The following is a 19,988-nucleotide window of genomic DNA, read 5'->3' on the forward strand; positions in this document are numbered from 1 at the left end:
CCGGGTAGGAGTCCTTCTGCGGCAGCCCCGTTGGTGGTCACTCAGCTGCTGCTAGGATGCTTCTGAAATCAGGTCCATCGAATAGGAATGACCTGTGCTCTAGATTCAAAGCCATCTCCATGTGTTGGAATGAGAAAAGTCTAACAGGGGTAGAGGGTAAAATAACAAACTGCATAAAGACAGGATGGGGAGAGCTGGTTTAAAGATAGTTAATCTAAAAAGCAACCTTGAGGGCTGGCACTTTGTGAGCCCTGTAATCCCAGCACTTTGGGAGGCCCAGGTGGGTGGATCACTTGAGGTCAGGAGTTGAAGACCAGCCTGGCCAACATGGTGAAACCTCATTTCTACAAAAAATACAAAAATTAGCTGGGGATGGTGGTGTGTGCCTGTAATCCCAGCTGCTCAGGAGGCTGAGGCAGGAGAAATGCTTGAACCTAGGAGGCAGAGTTTGCAGTGAGCCAAGATTGCACCACTGAATTCCAGCCTGGGTGACAAAGCGAGACTCTGTCTCAAAAAAAAAAAAAAAAAAAAAAAAAAGCAACCTTGGCGGAGGCTCAGGGGTGGGGACAGGGACTCCACAAGGGGGCAGGGGAAAAGGACTAGGCTGAAGTCATTGAGCAGTCACTTGGGAAGTGTGAGAGCTTCCTGAAAGGAGGTGTCCTCCTCAGTGAGATGTTCTCGGTTCTGGGAACCAGGCCTAACTGTCCCCCAACCCCTCCCCCGTTCCTTAGGAAAGGCCTCCAGAGAAAGTTCTTTCTGGATCACTCAGTCCCCAGTAAAAGTTGGGACTAGTTCATTGACCCATAAAGGGATACATGGAGGTGGTGTCCTTGGGGACCAGGCGGGATAAGGAATCAAGTGGAAGCTGCTCCAGGAACACTGAAGCTGGTAGCTTCCCAGAGGAGGTGGCTTGTAACCTCAAGAAGGCTCATAGCTGCCCTTTGCCTGAGTACCTAAGATAGGGAGGTGGCCACTGTGCCCTGCTGTGCCCGTCCGGCCTTCAATGCCCATGTAGAGACACATGGAAACCCAGGATTAGCCACATGGGTGAGTTGAGGTGCAGTTGTCCACATGGGCACGGACAAGGGCACACGCACACCCGTATGCAGAAACGGACCCTGACATATGCACACCAGCGCCTTCCCATCTTCAGCCACTCTCGCTCTGGAGAATTCATCCAGGCCCAGGACTGCTTGACCCCTCCTTCTCTGTCCTCACACCCAGACTCCAGCCAGCCCCACCCCTGAGAAAGTACAGCTCAGGGGTCCCCAGGGCTGCACAGGAAATGCTTTGCACACTACGGGTCAGCCAGGCTATTTTCTGTCCCAGGACTGGAGGGAGGTTGGGCCGGGAGCAGCCACTCACGACACAATCAGCTATTTTCTGCCTCTTTCTCTGTAGCTTTTTCTCTGCCTCTACCATTTGCAGTCAGTGTTTCTCTGTCTCTCTGTGTCCCTGTCCTGTCCCTGTATTTTTCCTTTAGGCCTCAGGGTCTTTTGACCCAGTGCCTTTGCTGCATTTCACCCAGTGATCATCTATGTACTCCATAAAACTCGGTTCAGTGCCACCTCTTCCAGAAAGCTCTCTCTGACCCCTCACTCCAGTCCAATTTGGATGCCCTTTCCCTTTGCTCCCAGAGCTCTGCGCAGAAAAGCTCTCTGAGCTCTGGGTGGTTGCGGATGCAGTTCGCCCCTGCTTCCCCAGGTGGACTGTGAGAAACTTGAGGGGAGGTGCCCTGTCTTTTTCTTCGTTGTTTTTTGAGACAGGGTCTCGCTGTGTTGTCCATGCTGGAGTTCTGTGGTATGATTATGGCTCACTGCATCCTTGATCTCCTGGGTTCAAGCCATTCTCCCACCTCAGCTTCCCAAGTAGTTGGGACCACAGGCACATGCCACCATGACCAGTTAAATTTTAAATTATTTTAGAGATGGGGTCTTGCTATGTTGCCCAGGCTGCTCTAAAACTCCTGAGCTTAAGCACATCTTCCTGCCTCAGTCTCTCAGAGTGCTGAGATTATAAGCACAGGTGACCTGTCGTAATGACTATTTGTCAGCATCTGTACACATAGGTATACGTTCATACCTGCATCCACGTTCACTTCATTTATTCATTTACTTGTATACTGGAAGACTCTACTGTGATGATTAAAAGCCCAGACTCTGGAGTCAGACTGCCTGAGTTACCATCTCAGCTGTGTGACCTTGGGCAAGTTGTTTAAACTCCTTGTGTCTCAGTTTCCTCTACTATATAGTGGGGATGATACCAGTATCTACTGCACTGAGTTGTTGGGAGGGTGAAGCAAATTAATACATGTGAAGCACTAACAATAGTCCCTGGCCCACTGCAGGTACTCCCACATGTTAGCTGTGTTCTTATTTCACAAGTGATAAGATGGAGAAAATTGCATTTACCAGTACTTCCCTCAGGGAGCACACTGTCTGCTTGGGAAGGATGCTTTGACTAGTTGCTTGTCAAAGGATATATCCTTGAGTAACAACAAATGGTTGCTGAACTCTTTATTTAAAGAGGGTAGGCTGAATGCGGTGGTTCACGCCTGTTATGCCAGCACTTTGGGAGGCCGAGGTGGGCAGATAACTCGAGGTCAGGAGTTCGAGACCAGCCTGGCCAACATGGTGAAACCTCCTTCCACTAAAAATACACAAATTAGCAGAGCATAGTGACACATGCCTGTAATCCCAGCTACTCGGGAGGCTGAGGCAGGGGAGTCAGTCGAACCTGGGAGGCGGAGGCCAAGATCGTACCACTGCACTCTAGCCTGGGCGACAGAGTGAGACTCCATCTCAAAATAAATAAATAAATAAATAAATAAATAAATGAAATAAAGAGGGTAAGCCAGGTGCCATGTCACATGTCTATAATCTCAGCACTTTGAGAGGCTGAGGTGTGAGGATCCCTTGAGCACAGGAGTTCGAGGCTGCAGTGAGCTGTGATTGTGCCACTGCACTGCAGCCTGGGCAACAAAGTGAGACTCTGTGTCTAAAAAAAAAGAAAAAAAAAAATGATAGATTGGGCAACTGCAGGGCTTTTGTTTAACTGAGTGAGATGTGCTGCAGGTTTTGGGCCAGAACTGAATTGTTTGAGACAGGAGAGTCTGGGCGTGGCATGGGGCAAGGGCAAGAAAGAGGATGTATTAGTTTCCTATTGTTGCTGAAACAAATGACCACAAATGTGGTGGCCTCAGGCAACAGAAATTTATTATCCGACAGTTCTGGAGGCCAGAATTCTGAAGTGGATCTTACTGGGCTAAAATCCAGGTGTCAGCAGGCTGCATCCTTTCTTTAGGCTCTAAGGGAGAACCTGTTTTCTTATCCTTTCTAGCTTCTAGAGGCCACGCACATTCCTTGGCACATGGCTCCCTTCCACCATCTTTAAGCCAGCTCAAGTGACATCACATTACTCTGACCTCCACTTCTGCCTTCCTCTTGCACTTTTTTTTTTGTCTTGAGACACTCAATCTGCTGCCCAGGCTGGTGTGCAGTGGTGTCATCTCAGCTCACTGCAACCTCCACCCCCTGGGCTCAAGCGATCCTTTCTCCTCAGCCTCCTAAGTAGCCAGAACTACAGGCATGTGTCACCATGCCTGGCTAATTTTTATATTTTTTATAGAGACGGGGTTTCATCATGTTGCCCAGCCTAGTCTCGAACTCCTGGGTTCAAGCGATCTGCCCTCCTTGGCCTCCCAAAGTGCTGAGATTACAGTCGTGAGCCACCATACCCGGCCTTCTCTTATACTTTTACTGACTCCCTTGATAAACCAGGATAAACTCCCTGTCTTAAGGTCAGCTGATTAACAACCTTAATTCCATCTACAGCCTTAATTCCACTTTGCCATGTAACCTAACATATTCACAGGTTCTGGGATTAAGACATGGACATCTTGGGGGTGAGGGCCTCATTTTGTCTTCCACCAAGGACTACTGCTGATAGGAAGGAGACTGGGGGATACACGTGTCTGTTGAGTACTGGGGGGCTTTGCTGTGGTGTGTGCATCACCTCTGACTTCCTTACAAAACCTTCAGTGCTCAGGTGCTTTGGGGTATGCATTTTCTTGGGGGGACATATGAAGACATGTGGAATCTTGGCTCAAGGATTGGCAGGAGGCAAAATCTGAGGCTTCCCTCAACAGGGAGAACTGAAAGCTGGGTCACATATTCATTCAGTCAACCTGTATGAGCCAGGCTGGGCTCAAGGGTCATCGCCTTCAAATCATTCACAACCTATTAGAGGGGACAGGTGTACAAACAGGTAGGAGTCACTCTGGGATAGGAGGATGAGTGATGGCAGTCTACATGGTTGCAGGACAAAGGAGGCACCCACCTTAGCCTGGAGGGAGGAGAGGCTGGGCAGACTTCCCTGAGGAAGTGATGCCTCAGCTGAACTGAGAAGGATGAAGAGCAATTCACCAGGTGAAGCGAGGGCAGCACGTTCTAGGCAGCCTGGACCATCAGAGAAAGGGTTTGGAGATGAAGGTGCAAGCTGACATGGTGTGTGCGTGTGTACATTGTGTGTGTGTGTGTGTGTGTGTGTGAGAGAGAGAGAGAGAGAGACTATAAGCAAAGTTCTGGCACAATAGCAGCACTCAGTGAATATTTCTAGAATAAACACTTCAGTGTTATGCTGTCTTATCTCTGTTTCTTGGCAGATCACAGCCCTGTCAAACTAAACCAAATAGGAGACACCTCCTTTTAGGGAAGCCCCCAGGGTTACTGTAACCCATCTGATAAATCTTTTTTCAGGATCTCTCGTTAGGAAAAAGAGGAAAGTTTGTTTCATATCTGATGTCCAATGTAACAATAACTCTCCACATTTGCAGAATCCTTTACACTTTGCTGGATACTTTCATTTGAAATGTCTCAACTGATCAGTGTTTTCTTTTTCTGCTGTAGAAACTGAGGCTCAGAGAATTAACTATTGTTTCTGAAAGTCACACAGCCATGTGGCAGATCCGGGCCTAGACTCCAGCATCCGTGCTTCACAACCAGGCCCTGGCACCTGCTGATTACCGAGTGTCCTGCCCCTTCCCTCTGGCTGTGGAGGCAGCTGGGGAGCAGGGCTGAGTCGCCTGGTGCAGCCCATGATGTTTCCCCCTCTTTCCCGGAAGGAGTTTCCTGAAGGTGGAAGTGAGACCTGAAGGCATAGAGAGTGTGCATTGTTCAGCTGCACCTGGTGGTGAGCTCATGTCAGCAGACAGAACAGGGAAGGCAGCACCAGACCAGGGATTGGACACCGCCTGAGCAGTTTCCTTGGCCCAGGTCCCTACCTCCATCTTTGCTTCCTCTTTCTGGGAACTGGTCCCTTCCTTGAGTCCTGAGCTGACTCTTATGAGGCCAGGGACCTGGTGAGACCAGGAAAGTCCCTCAGTTTCCCTGTCTGAATATCAGGGGGTTAGGTTAGATCAGTTTGCCTAAGTGTGATCTGCTGAACATGAGTCCTACAAGATACTCCACGAGAATCGAGTTGCATGGTCAAATAAACCAGGGAAAAGCTGTTGATTTCTTCTAGATGTTCCCAGTGCACATTGGCATAGTAAAGACTCTGAGCTGTCCGGAAATGAAGGAACCCAAGCTCACCAGTTTCTCATGTGACTTATTTGACTGCAGAACCTTTCTCATCCTCCTTACAGTGTTCTGTTGATAACGTTCATCACATCACGGATGGGTTCGGTCTCTTGGTGGGTATCAACCCAGTGACCACAACCAAGAAAGATTTAGCAAGGGGATTTTATTACATGTAACAAATAAGGAGAACGCCAGGGGTAGTTTCCAAAGCAGTGTCTCCCTGAGCTGGGACTGAGTCAGGTTTTATAAGCCTAGGATAATGAGGCGTGATCTTATTGGATCTTGCAATGAGGTGATGTTGGGACACACGATCTGACTGGACCCTGCCATGTAGTATCAGCTTCTTTTTTTTTTTCCTCTTTTTCTTTTTTTTTGAGACAGAGTCTTGCTCTGTCACCCAGGCTGGAGTGCAGTAGCGCCATCTCGGGTCACTGCAACCTCTGCTTCCCGGGTTCACACTGTTCTCCTGCCTCAGCCTCCTGAGTAGCTGGGACTATAGGTGCCCGCCACCACGCCCGGCTAATTTTTTTGTAATTTTAGTAGAGATGGGGTTTCACCGTGTTAGCCAGGCTGTTCTCCATCTCCTGACCTTGTGATCCGCCCACCTCAGCCTCCCAAAGTGCTGGGATTACAGGCGTTAGCCATTGCGCCCGGCCAGCATCAGCTTCTGAATTCAGTCCCCACTCCTCGGACTGAGCCCTTAGGATCCCCCTGTGGTTGCACGCTTGGTTCATCTGGGCCTGCTCTGGTTATGTGACCTGAGGGTCCCTGGCAGACTCAAAACCAACTCACAACTTTCTTACATGCAAGCTGAACCAGACCTGGCTTGGTGGCTCACACCTGTAATCCCAGCACTTTGGGAGGCCAAGGTAGGCGGATCACTTGAGGTCTGGAGTTCGAGACCAGCCTGGCCAACAGTCTCTACTAAAAGTGTAAAAATTAGGTGTGGTGGCAGGTGCCTGTAATCCCAGCTACTCTGGAGGCTGAGGCAGGAGAATCGCTTGAACCCAGGAGGTAGAGGTTGCAGTGTGCTGAGATCGTGCCACTGCACTCCAGCCTGGGGGACAGAGCAAAACGCTGTCTCAAAAAAAAAAAAAAAAAAAAAAAGTTGAACAGGAATTGTCTGCTGTGGTTACAATAACACTTTGGAAAATGTTGAATAGATGATCTCTAAGGTCCCTCCTCACCTCTACTCCAAAATGTAAGGTCTTTGAGGCTAGGCACTGTTGTTGACACTTGTCCCCTGACTTTGCCTGCCCAGCACCCAAAGCCCCCTCCTTGATTTAAAGGGATCTCATGATCCTTGGAGGGAAGCAGAGCTCCATCTCTCACTATGGAGGTCACAGGGAGCAAGATATTTCCTCCTGTTTCTGGCTGCTGGGTAGGGGTATGTGATCTTGGCTCCAGACTTAGGATCCAGAGACGATGGCCTAGAGACAAAGGGACAGTGGAGGATTCAGAGAGGCCGTCCCCACAGGCAGGAATGGGCACCTACAGTAGCATTCTGCATGGATTCTAAATGAACACACAGATGGGCCTAGGAGAGAGACTGGGCTTCTTTTGTGTGGATCTAGGAGTTTGTTTCAAGGCTTCAAGTACAAATAGAGAGATTTTAGGTCAAAATATAGACAAAGTTTTGGAGTAGGCTGCCTCTAAAGGTAATCTGATTCCTGTTGGTGGAGGTTGCATGAGCAGAAGCTGGTCAGCTTTTGGTAGAGAGGCTAGATCACAATGGGGTCCAATACCTGGCTGGATGATGTATCAGTCAGCTTTTTCTGTGTAAGAACCATAAAACCTCAGCGCTATACAACAGTAAGGGCTTATGGCTCACAGGGCAGGCAGGTTTGCTGATCTTGGATGGGCTCATTCACATGTCTGGGGGTTAGCTGGTGTTGGCTGGTCTACACTGCCGTGGCTGGCATGACCAGGATGGCTTTGCTGTGCTCCACATGTCCCTCATTCTCTCTCAGGCTCACCCAGGCTTGTTCTCTTGGCTGTGGTGGAGGCACAAGAGAGCAGATACAAATATGCAAGGCCTCTAGAGGCCCAGACTCAGGACTGGTATTGTCACTTCTACTGCATTTTGTTGGTCAGAGTAGGCCACAGGCCAGGCCACATTCAAAGGTGAGGAAATAAACTCTACCTCTTCAGTGAGATAAACTGCAAAGCATTAGCACAAAACCTGTGGGCAGAGGGAGGGATGAAGAATTAGGGACATTAATGCAATGCAAAATAAGTGGCAGTTAGACCAGTGTTTTTCAACCTGTGTTCTATGCAAGCCTAAGCTGTGCACATTTTTCTCAGAGATCCCTATAAGCTGTGGGGGAAGCTGAGTGGGTTGGAAGTTTTCCTCCGGACTGCTGTAAAAGCCTTTTAACTTAGTACGAATAATGGTACACATTACTGAGTACTCACTACACATCTGGTATATTTTAGCTCCCTCTTTAATCCCTTAAGAACTCTTGAAATGGGTATTACTACTTTTGTCATTTTGTTGATGAAGATACACTGAACCTTAAAAAGGTTGAGTAACCAGCCCAGAGTCACATGGCTGGTTTGGCCTGTCTGATCTGAGCGTCCTAGCCCTCAAATACTCTGCTCTTCCACCTCCTGTCTTTCCATTCTTGGGGCTGCCAATTGGTTTGACAGGTACTGGGGAGAGACCCAGACTGCAGGGAACCAGAGGACAGGGGAGAGCACAGAGGGAAGGCAGGAGAGCACAGGAGTGGCTGATGGGCAGAGGATGGGGTGGCAGAAGGGATTGAGGTTTTACATGGGGTGAAGAGCAGGTGTGCCTGTTATAGGGGTTACATCCTGAGGCAGAGCCATCCTGAGTGTGGGGGCTCTCCCAGGTGAATCTGGGCCAAAAACTCATTTACTTCCTCATTCAACCGAGGACTATCGAGTGCCTACCATGTTCCAGGCACTGCTGTAGGTACTGGGGAATAAGACACACTAGGTTACTGCCCGTTTGAAATTTACTTCCCAATGGAGGGAGACAGACAGTAAACCTATAGGCAAATCTATAATATAACTTCAGACAGTCATAAGAACTGAAGGCCTGGTCTCCCTGAAGGGGATTCCCCGGTGGGTTCAAGGTTGGATTGATGACAGAATACACAGGCAAGGAGTCACCTTCCAATGGTCCCTGTGGGGCTGTGCTGTCTGGCCAGAGGAAGAGCACAGCCCAGAGGTAGACCGGCAGGAGGCCAAGCCTTTTTGGATTGAATTCTCAGGCCAAGGCCTTAGGTGTCCTGGGGCAGGAAGCAGGTGTGGAGTTGGATAAGGACAGAGCAAAAATAGAGCTGAGGATAGTAAGGAAAGATGAGGGAGGACTGTGAAATCAGAAAGGTGGGGATGGGGAGTTGGGTTAAGTTTGACAGGATGGGGTCTAGTTAGAGAACAGCCTGTGGAACAGGGCCTGGGCGACCCTTAGCTTCTAGGGATCTTAGGTACCAGAGATCAGTTCCAATGCCAGCTCAGAATGCAGTTGCTTAAAGTAATGCATGGAAGATGGATTTTGAGGCAGCCTCCCACTTCAGTGGGAGAGAAAGACCTTATTGATTGGTAATGTCTGCCATGGTCATGTAAGGGAGAGGAGGAGCACAGTACAGCAGTGCACTGGGGGATTGGTGGGAGGAGCAGCCCACCTTTGGGGGGTATTTTATCACTAATATCCTCTAGAATTGCCAGTGCATGGTGAAAATAAAAAGCTGGCTGAGTTTTAGGCAGCTTTATTGTTCTTTTTAAATGTGCTAGAGACAGTGCACCCCCTTACTGCCCATACCTCGGGTTGACCACTCCCATCCCCCACTTTGGCACGCCCCTGTACACATGCAGATGGTAGAGCAAAAGCAAAGCACCCCTTTCTAGCATCTGTTATAAACCTCCAGGGGCAGGACGCACCCTGCCTTTTTTCCGAAGACCTGGACTCGAAGGATAGCTTTCTGTGTTGCGTTGGTCAAATCACTTGGCTTTTAGAGCTTTTTTTCATCTGTGCAGTGAAACACTTGGTGTGGCCTCATTCTAGCACTCTGGTATACATGGAACACTCTGGCCCTGAGCTGGTGGACACCAGGGGTTTTGTTTGTACAAGAGCCCTTGGGCCTAGTTGGAGAAATGATTGAAAGGTGTTTGAGAGTTGATTATTTGCTTCCTGGACAGTACTATTAAGACCCTCCCCCTAATAGAGGGAAAATAAATACTGCCTCAGCCTTTTGAAGGGGAAGGTCATGGATAGGAATGGAAGACAGAGGTGAAGTGGAGTTAAAGGACATGGACTCTCTCTGGGCAGGGTCGGAATTGGCAAGGATAGCAAGACGTAATCCCTTGGTGGTGTTCAGAGCTGTGAGGTTGGCTACAGGAGCTATGACCTTTGGAGAGAGGTCATTCTTTTCCTTTGAGCTAAAGAGGGATCAATGGGGCCAGAGTCTCTGTGTGTACAGGGTATGGAGATGGTGCGGCCTGGGGGAGCAAGGGTTACATCTACAAATTGGGGTGATGCTCCCTGCTTTACCAATAGTGGCGGGGCTGTCAGTGTCCTACCTATACTCTCTCGGTACTGACCATCCTTGCACAGCTGTCAACTTGCATTTCTCTGCCTGAGGACATTCTCTGGATACAGGAGCATACTCAGCTTAATCATGGAGCAGTCTGGAAGCTTAGAGAGTTTAGATGCGGGGGACAGCTCTCAACCAATGATGTGTAGGAGTGGTGGATAAATATTCCAGCTTCCTGCACGGAAAGCTGGGGAGGGAGCCCCCAGTCCATGGGCCGCAGCTGAACCCCCTGTCACAACAGGGGAACAATGGCTTGGATGGCATCTCTGGGGGACAATTTTATTCTGTGCTGTCTCCACGATGTCCCTAATGGGACTGAGCCCCAGTTGTCCACAGCAGTCCCTGTTCACCCTATATTGGCTTCCTCCTTTCTTTATCTCTTTTATGGTAGCTTTCTGGGATCAACCCCCAAATAAACCATTTTGCACTCAAATCCTTACCTCCTGCTTTGGGTGAAGGAGGGGGGATCCCAAACTAAGACATTAACCTAACTGGTCTGTTGTGAGCTTTCTGATAAAAGCTCTGGCAGGTTGATGATGGTTTCTGCAGCTGCTCTCTAGGAAACTAATACAATAAACTGGTAAGTGCTTTGTAAACTAAAGACTCCTACAAATATACAGGGCTCTGGGACTGGCCAGGGCATGGTGAAAAGCACATGAACTCTGTGGTCAGACAGATAAAAATTAATATCCCAATTGGATACCAATTGCTGCGTGACTTTGAACAAGTCACTCAGCCTCTTTAAACCTCTATTTCCTTATCTGAAGAAGGCCATGGGCATCAATCCATACTTCTCATGGTCTCTACAAGCACTGAAAAGCATATTGCTGGCAAAGGGACTGGCATAGAGACTGGCCGAGGAGCAGGCACCCGGTAGAGCATTCCAGCTCTTGAAGGCTAGCCTGCTGTGCTTCTGAGGTCAGTGATTATATCTGTGGCCTGGCAGTCTCTTCTCTTTCTCTGAAAGGTTTGTGGTTGGGTGCTTTATTCCTGGCGTGGCAGGCGCTTTCTGTCCCCCGACCTGACTCCGAACCTGGCAGGCTGGCCAGAATGACCTCCAGGGCCAGCCTGGTCCTGGCCCTGCCTCTGCAGCCCCACCTGGCAGCCAGGCCTGTCCATGCTTATCAGTGTCTGTGTTTGCTCAGCGTGGGTACACTCCTCCTCCTCCCCTTTGGAAAACAAGAAAACATGTTTTGCCAGTGACGGGGTGGAGTGGGGTGGCCTCTCTGGCTCCAGGCTGGGCCCCCAGCGAGGCTGCCAGTGGGCGGGCAGCCTGTTGTTGTTGGAGTGGAGAGCTGGCCGGCCAGCCGCCTGTTTCCTCCAGCTGTCCAAGCACGGTGAGCTGGGGAGGAAGCCCCCAGTCCGTGGGCCCCAGTTGAACCCCCTGTCACAACAAGGGAACAATGGCTTGGACGGGCTGGTGGGTGGGTGGGTGGAAAGGCAGCCCCCTCTGATCCCTGCTTCCACCAGTGACAGAGACAGGTTGATGGGGTGGGGAGATTTGCTGTCCTCTTACTTCCCCCACCCTCTGTCTTGTTTTCCACCTTGTTGGGCACACTGTCTCCCACCTCAGGGCCAAGGAAAACAGCAGCCTCAGGAAACATCTCTGGGCTGCTGCTGGGGTTCCACAGCTTTTGGAGGCAGCAGGGCTGGGGGAAGGGGCCAGAGTGGGACTGCCACGGCACAGGCTGCATTCTGCATGGGACTGTCGCTAATGAGTCGTGATCTGTTTCCCCTGGGACACCTTGAGGATTTTGTGTCTCTGCATCTTTGTGTCTTCAGGCCCGGTGTATGACCTGGCACAGGGCACATGGCAGAAACAATTTCTTGACCCAATCAATGAAAGATTGAACATATGAATACATTTAATTTCTAGCTCTGCTACCTGGTGGCTGTGTGACTTCCAGCAGGTTACATAACTTCTCTGGGCCCTATTTTCCTCATCTGTAGAATATGTACCTTATAGAATTATTGTGAAAATTAAATGTGCTTCTAGCATCTCAACTTTCTTATGGGGAGTGTACAACACAATAAACCCAATAGATTTTACCTATCATCAGACTGTTGCTGTTGGTGGTGGTATTGTCAGTGTGTGATTGAGAGGAGGTTGTTACAATATTTCCAGTAAGAGGTCTGTACTTACTTTTGTTTCCATGGGTACAGGAAAGAGAGCTGAGCAGATGCCACTTCTACTGGGGCTGAGAGTGCATCTCTCTACTAATCCACAGGCTTCTCTGTATGGTATGCTGGCCCCTGGGAGCCTGGTCAGCTCTAGTAGTCTTTGGGAATTGGGAAAGTAATTCTGGGTCTACCAAGAGACTCATGTGTGTCAGAGGCTGTGCTGGGTCCTTACACATCCATTACCTAGTTTAATCTTCACAACAACTCTGTGAAGAGGACATTATTATCCCAATCTTATAAATAGTGACACTGAGGCTCAGAGACATGATATCACATGGCCAAGGCCATGTGACTGGTAATTTGTAGAGCAGAGATTTCAGTCTGGGTCTTTGAAACACCAAGCCATGTTCATTTGATTGTGCCTCCCTGCCTAGCGATAAAGATGTGCTACTTAACATCCTGGACTGTTGGTGGAGATTTGGCTCATCAATGATTGTAGACTCAGGTTGTAACAGGAAGTAAAAATGTAGGTTCAAGTATAGGGCCAGGAATGGAAACTGAAGAGTGAGAGGCTGAGCTCAGTATGAACTACGGCTTTTGAGGAGTTGTGTTCAAAGTAGGAAGGATAAGGATAGAGCAGTATTGTATATGGTTATACATATATCTGGGTATATTGGGTTAGTTAGACTAATACTATAACAACAACAAAAACAAAAACCCAGCTCTCTATTGCTTAACACAATAAAGGTTTGGTTTTTGCTTATTTCAGAGTCCAGTGCAATGGGGACAGCTCTGCTCCAGGCAGTCATTCAGGGACTCAGGCCCCTGTCATGCTGTGGTTCCATTGTCTTCTAGGGTCTGAGTCCTCCATTGGATCCTCTTTATCCTCCAGCAAACAGAGCATAGAGAAGGCACCGCAGCCTTAACTACCTTATTAAGAGGTAACACACATCATTTTTACTCTAATTCTATTGGTGAGAACTAGTTGTGTAGTTCTCCTAGATTCAAGGAGTCTAGAAATGAGGTCCAGCAGCATTATCAGGAAGAAGAGGGCAACATGACATAAGTGAATCCTAGCAGGCTCTACCACAATAATAATCATTTAAAAATACAGCTAACAATTATTGAACACTTATGTGTATGATACTGTGCTCTGTAGAGGTTATTTCATTTAATTCCCATTTAATACTTGCAACAACCCTGTGAAGAAGGTAGGTACTTACGGAGATGATTCCTCCACTTTATAGATCAGGAAACTGGTAACTATTCATCTGCTTTCTCTCACTAAAGTTTTGTTTTTGTAGAATTTCATATAAATGTAATTACATGGTATCTTTTGTGTTTGGCTTGTTTCATTGAGCATGCTCTTGAGATTCACCCATGTTATTGGTGTGATCAGTTTTTTTCATTTTAGGTTGTCTACAGGGTTTTGTGGTGGCATTTTATTGTGGTTTTAACTTGCATTTCCTTAACAACTAGTATTGAGCATCATTTCATGTCTTTTAGTTAATACTTTTTATGGAGTTCCATTTATCATTATTTTCTTTTATGGTTTGTGCTTGTTGTGTTGTTAAGAATTCAATGTCACAAATCTTTACCTAAATCAAGAATTTCTCTGGAAGTTTTATATTATTAGCTCTTTCGTTTAGGCTTTTAAATCTATTTTAAGTTAATTTTTATGCATGGTGTGAAGTATAGGCTGACATTAATTTTTTTCTCCATATCCAATTGTTCCAGCACCATTTAATGAAAAAAAAAATCCTGACCTCACTGATTTACTTTGGAATATTTGTCAAAAATCAACTGACTATATATGTATATGTCTATTTTTGGATTCTATTCTGTTTTATTTCTCTATATGTTTATCCTTATGTTGATACCACACCCTTTTGATCATAGTAGTTTTACAGTAAATCTTGAAAATAGGTAAGGTATATACACCAATCTTGTTCTTTTTCTAGGCCAGTTTTTATCCAAAAGCGTGCTAAGATTTTCATTGAGGTTGTATTTAATTTGTAAATCAATTTCAGAGGAACCAGCATCTTAAAACATGGAGTCTTGTTATCCATGAACATGGTATCTATCTTATTTATTTAGATCTTTAATTTTCTTCACCATTTGTCATAGTTTTCCGAGTAGAGGTCTTGTACATATTGTTAAATTGATGCCTAGTTTTTTAAAAAATGATTTCAATGCTATTGCAAATAGTGTTTTTAAAAATTCTGATTCCAATGATCCTTTGTGGTATATAAAAATATAGTTAATTTTTGTATATTGGCCTTATAAATTGAGATCCTGCTAAATTCACTTATTATTTCTAGTATCTTCTTGTATATTCCTTAGGATTTTCTAAATAATGATGTCATCTGAGAATAAAAATAATTTGACTTTTTCCTTTACAAGATATATCACTTTATTTCCTTTTCCTTGTCTCACTGCACTGGACAGTAAAATATTAAACAGAAGTGGTGTGGTCAGACATCCTTGCCTAATTTACCACTAAGTATGATGTTAGTTGTAGGTTTTTTATAGACACTCTTTACCAGATAGAGGAAGTCTATTCTTAGAAAACTGAGTTTATAATCATCAAGTGTTGAATTCTGTCAAATGCTTTTCTTGCATCCTTTGAGATGATCATGTGTTTCAGATATTATAATGTTACACCAATCCTGCATTCCAAGAATCAGCCCACTTATTCATACTGTATTATCTTTTCTATATATCACTACACTTTTATAAGAATATTTTGTGTCTGTGTTCACAAAGGATATTAATCTGTAATTTCTTTTTTTTTTGGTGTATTGGGGGTGCGGTGATGGAATCTCGCTGTGTCACCCAGGCTGGAGTGCAGTGGTATGATCTTGGCTCACTGGAACTTCCGCCTCCTGGGTTTAAGCAGTTCTCTGTCGCAGCCTCCCAAGTAGCTGGGATTGCAGGCATGTGCCACCATGTCTGGCTGTAGTCTGTAATTTCTTTCTTTTTTGTGAGTATCTGTTATTTTACTCAGGCAGATGCTTGCTTGCAAATTAAGTTGGGATACGTTCCTTCTTTTTCTGTTTTCTAGAAGAGTTTGTGTAGAAGTGTTAATGCTTTTTCTTTATGATTGATAGCATTCATCAGTGATGTCGTGTAGGCCTGGAGTTCTCTTTGTGGGAAGGTTTTAAACTATGAACTTTATTTAAGACTGTCCAGGTTATCTATGTCTTCTTGAGCGAGCTTTGATTGTTTGTATTTTCAAATAATGTGCCCATTTTATCTATATTGTTGAATTTGTTGGCATGAAGTTATTCATGATATATCATTATTCCTTTAATACCTATGGGATCTGTACTCTTTTATACTTGATATTGGTAATTTGTGTCTTTTTCTGTTTGTCTTGATCAATCTGGCTGGTGGATTATCCACTTTATTTATCTTTATATTTATTTTTAAAAAGTCAGCTTGGTTTGATTTTCTCTATTGTTCATAAGGACTTCTGTTCTTTTTTTGTTTTTTGTTTTTGAGACAGGGTCTTTCTTTGTCACCCGGGCTGGAGTGCAATAGTATGATCACAGCTTAATGTAGCCTTGACCTCTCTGACTCAAGAGATCCTCCTACCTCAGCCTCTTGATTAGCTGGGACTACAGGCACACACCATCATGCCCACCTAATTTTTAAATTATTCATAGATACAGAGTCTTACTATGTTGCCTAGGCTGGTTTCAAACTCCTGGACTCAGGCAATCCACTTGCCTTGGTCTCCCAAATTGCGGGGGTTACAGGCATAAGCCATCTGTTCTTATCTTTATTATTTTTTTCTCTTATTTTGGGATCAGTTTTTTTTTCTTGCTTCTAAAAGTAGAAACTTAGATTATTGATTTTGGTATTTTCTTTTTTTCTAATATAAGCATTTAAAGCTACAAATTTTCCTCTAAACACTGCTTGAGCTGCATTCTACAAATTTTGTGTGTGTTTTCATTTTCATTTAGTTTAAAATATTTCCTAATTTTTCTTGTAACTTCTTTGACCCTTGATTTATTTCTTTGTGTTGTGTTCCAAATGTTTTGTTTTTCCCAGGTACCTTTCTTAGTTTTAAATTCAATTTAATTGTGGTCAAAGAACATAATTTGCATGATCCAAATCTTTATAATTTGTTGAGACTGGTTTTATGGTCTAATATTTGGTCTATCTTGGTGATGTTTCATGTGAATTAAAAAAAAATGTATACCCTGTGCTTAATAAGTGGAGAATTGTAAAAATGTCAGTTGGGTTGAGTTGCTTCATAGTATTCTTTGAGGCTTTTAAATCTTCACTATTTTTTTTTTGGTCTACTTGTATCAATCACTGAAAAGCGAGGGCTAAAATCTCCAGCTATAATTGTAGATCTGTTTCTCCTTTCAATTTTATGAGTTTTTGCTTCATGTATTTTTGAGACTCTGTAACTAGGTGCATACTGATTTAGGATTGCTACATCTTCTTGAACTTATCCCTTTATATTATGAGATGCCCCGCTTATCCCTAGTCATATGCCTTGTTCTAAAGTCTAGCTGGTCCGGTATTAATATAGCCACTAATATAGTTATCTGTTAGTATTTGTGTGGTATATTTTTCTCCATTCTTTTTATTTTTAATTTATTTATGTCTTTATGTTTGAAGTGAGTATCTTGTAGACAGCATATAGTGGGCTCTTGCTTTCTTATCCAATTTTGTAATTTCTTTCTTTTAATTGGAATGCTTAGATCATTTGCATTTAATGTAAGCACTGATATAGTTGGATTTAAATCTATCATCTTGTTATTTTTTTTCTCTTTGTCCTATATGTCCTTTATTTTTTCCTTTTTTTGGCCTCCTTTTGAATTAATTATTTTGTATGATTACATTTTTAAATTAAACTTTTATTTTGAGATAACTGTGGATTCACATGCAATTGTAAGAAATAATACAGAGAGATTTCATGAATCCTTATCTAATTTCTCCCAGTGGTAACATCTTGCAAAACTATGGCATAATATTGCAACCAATTTATTGACTTTGATATAGTCAAGATATAGAATATTTCTACTACCACAAGCACCCTCATGTTGCCGTTTTATAGCCATACCTGCCTACCTTCTACTTATACCTTCTCCATAACCCCTGGCAACTACTACTTTTTTTCCATTTCTATAATTTTCTTAATTTGAAGATGTTATATGAATGACATTATGTAGTATTTAATCTTTTGGGAGTGGCTTACTTCACTCAGCATAATTCTCTGGAAATTTATTGAGGTTGTTGTATGTATCAATGGTTTGTTCCTTTTCTATTACTGAGTAGTATTCCACAGTATGGATATACTGTTGTTTGTTTAACCATTCCCTCATTAAAGTTGTTTCCAATTGTTGGCTATTATGAGTAAAGCTGTTACAAACTTTTGTCTACAGATTTTTTTTTTGGTAAACAAAAGTTTTCATTTCTCTGGGATAAATGTCAGGAGTGTAATTTCTGGGTCATGTAATAGTTGTGTGTTTACTTTTTAAAGAAACTGACAAACTATTTTCTAGAAACATTGTACCATTTTACATTCCAACCAGCAGTGTATGAGGAATCCAGTTTCTCTGCATCATTCCCAGCATTTAGTGTTGACACTATTTTTTATTTTAGCCACTCTCATAGGTGTATAGTGATATTTCATTGTGATTTTATTTACATTTACATTTATATTTATTTATTTATTTATTTACTTAGAGATGGAGACTTGCTAGGTTGCCCAGGCTAGAGGACAGTGGCACAATCTCAGCTCACTGCAACCTCCACCTCCTGGGTGTAAGTGATTCTCCTGCCTCAGCCTCCCGAGTAACTGGGGTTATAGGCACATGCCACCACGTCCAGCTAATTTATTTTTGTATTTTTAGTAGAGATGGGGTTTCACCATATTGGCCAGGCTGGTCTTGAACTCCTGACTTCAGGTGATCCACCCGCCTCAGCCTCCCAAAGTGTTGGGCTTACAGGTGTGATCCACTGTGCCCGGCCTCATTGTGATTTTACTTTGCGTTTTCCTGATGGCTTATGATGTTGGGTACATTCTCAAGTTCTTATTTGCCATCTGTATATCTTCTTCAGTAAAATGTCTCTTCACATCTTTTGCCCACGTTTTAATTGGATTGTTTGGGTTTTTTTTTTTTTTACTGTTGAGTTTTTTTCTTTTTTGAGACAGGATCTCTGTTGCCTAGGCTGGAGTGCAGTAGGGTGATCATGGCTCACTGCAGCCTCGAAGTCCTGGGCTTGAGTGATCCTCCCACCTCAGCCTCCCAAGTGCAGTGATTACAGGCATGAACCACTGCACCTGGCCTACTGTTGAGTTTTGAGGGTTCTTTATATATTCTAGATACTAATCCTTTGTTGGATATATGGTTTGCAAATATTTTGTTCTCTCCGCAGCTTGTCTTTTTATCCTCTTAACAGGGTCTTTCACAAAGCACACGGTTTTTAATTTTGATGAAGTCTGATTCATCAGTTTTTCCCTTTGCAGATCATGCTTTTGGTGTCAAGCCTAAGAATGTTTTTTGCCTAGCCCTAGATTTCATTTCTAAAATTTTATGATTTTACATTTAAGTCCATGATCCATGTGTATAAGGTGTGAGACTTAGGTTGAAGTGCATTATTACTGTTATTATTATTTGCCTATGAATGCTCAATTGCTACAGCACTGCTTGTTGAAAAGACTATCTTTCCTCATTGAATTGCTTTTCTCAAAAATTAGTTGGGAATATTTGTGTGTGTCTATTTCTGAAGTGTCTATTCTGCTCCACTGATGTGTCTGTCCCTGCATGGCACCATGTGGCTCGGATTATATAGCTATGTGATAAGTCTTGAAATTGGGTTGACTGGTTTCTCCCACTATATTCTTTTTCCCCCAATGTTTTTATTAGCTATTCTAGTTCCTTTGCCTTTCCATATAATTTTAGGATGACCTTGTCTCTATGTATAGAAAGACTTGCTGGGGTTTTGAAAGGAATTGCATTAATTCTGTAATTTGGGGAAAATTATCATCTTTACTCTGTTGAATCTTCCAATCCATGAGTATAGCATATCTCTCCACTTATTTAGCTCTTTTTAAAATTTTTTCATAAGCATTGTGTATTTTCTTTTTCTTTTTTTTTTTTTTTTTGAGATGGAGTCCCGCTGTGTCACCCAGGCTGGAGTGCAGTGGTGTGATCTTGGCTCACTGCAACCTCTGCCTCCCGGGTTCAAGTGATTCTCCTGTCTCAGCTTCTCAAGTAGCTGGGATTACAGGCATGCGCCACGATGCCCGGCTAATTTTTGTATTTTTAGTAGAGACAGTTTTACCATTTTGGACAGGCTGGTCTCGAACTCCTGACCTCAGTTCACCTGCCTGTATTGGTCTCCCAAAGTGCTGGGATTATAGGCACGAGCCACTGCACCTGGCAGCATTGTGTAGTTTTAAGGAAACAAGTCCTGCACCTGTTTTGTTAGATTTACACCTCAATTTTTTTGGGTGATTGTAAGTGGTATTGTATTTTTAACTTTAATGTTAAGTTCAGTGCTATTGTATAGAAATAGAGATGGTTGTCTACATATACAATTATGTCATCTGCAAATAGGGACATTTTATTTTTTCCTTTCAAATATGTATATCTTTTATTTCCTGGCTCCCTATTTGGCTTTCTCTACATCACACTGACAGGGGTGTTGGAAGCACCTTGTTATAGCCTAATGAAGGTGAACGTCTAGGCTCCTCACTCAATAT

General features: G+C 44.2%; 1 long non-coding RNA gene across 5 annotated transcripts in view; it reads left to right on the forward strand.

Annotated features, from left to right (window-relative positions):
* The first annotated feature begins 11,340 nt into the window (after positions 1 to 11,340).
* Positions 11,341 to 19,988, forward strand: part of LOC106997660 (uncharacterized) — a 35,524-nt gene continuing 26,876 nt past the window's right edge. For 2 of the 5 annotated variants that reach the window (XR_013404258.1, XR_013404257.1), the window contains exons 1-2: positions 11,341 to 11,475; positions 13,115 to 13,200. This is a non-coding gene — a long non-coding RNA (uncharacterized LOC106997660). Of the gene's footprint in view, positions 11,476 to 13,028; positions 13,201 to 19,988 lie in introns of all 5 variants that reach the window. The other 3 variants (XR_013404256.1, XR_013404254.1, XR_001443856.3) reach the window with 2 other exon arrangements.

Source organism: Macaca mulatta, chromosome 1 (genome assembly GCF_049350105.2).
Source record: "Macaca mulatta isolate MMU2019108-1 chromosome 1, T2T-MMU8v2.0, whole genome shotgun sequence".
Classification (NCBI taxonomy): domain Eukaryota; kingdom Metazoa; phylum Chordata; class Mammalia; order Primates; family Cercopithecidae; genus Macaca; species Macaca mulatta.